This window comes from Penaeus monodon, chromosome 15 (assembly GCF_015228065.2).
Source record: "Penaeus monodon isolate SGIC_2016 chromosome 15, NSTDA_Pmon_1, whole genome shotgun sequence".
Classification (NCBI taxonomy): domain Eukaryota; kingdom Metazoa; phylum Arthropoda; class Malacostraca; order Decapoda; family Penaeidae; genus Penaeus; species Penaeus monodon.
In genome coordinates this window covers 35,157,085-35,157,432 of record NC_051400.1, presented here as the reverse complement: position 1 = coordinate 35,157,432, position 348 = coordinate 35,157,085, and positions in this window count along the sequence as shown.

The window sequence follows — 348 nt, the reverse complement described above, 5'->3', positions numbered from 1 at the left end:
CGATAAAAGATTAGTATATACGTTGACAAAGATTATTTTTGGCCTAAAAGATAATCAAAGAAACAAGAAAATACCAGTAAACCAAAGAGCAGCAAAGTGCTTCTAAAGATACGTGACGCAGCAACAAAACACGTCGATGACATGTTTATAATATTCGAATACAAATGAATGTTGACGACAGCGTGACGTTCAAGACACAAGGAGATTAGCGCCCTTACAAAAAGATCCATACACCCGCCCATAACCTCCACGATACAACCTCCCCACCACCCCCCGCCAGGACCGATGCCAGGGAGGTGTCACCGTGACTCAGCAGTTTCAGCCCCGTCGACTGTAGGTTCCATCTGT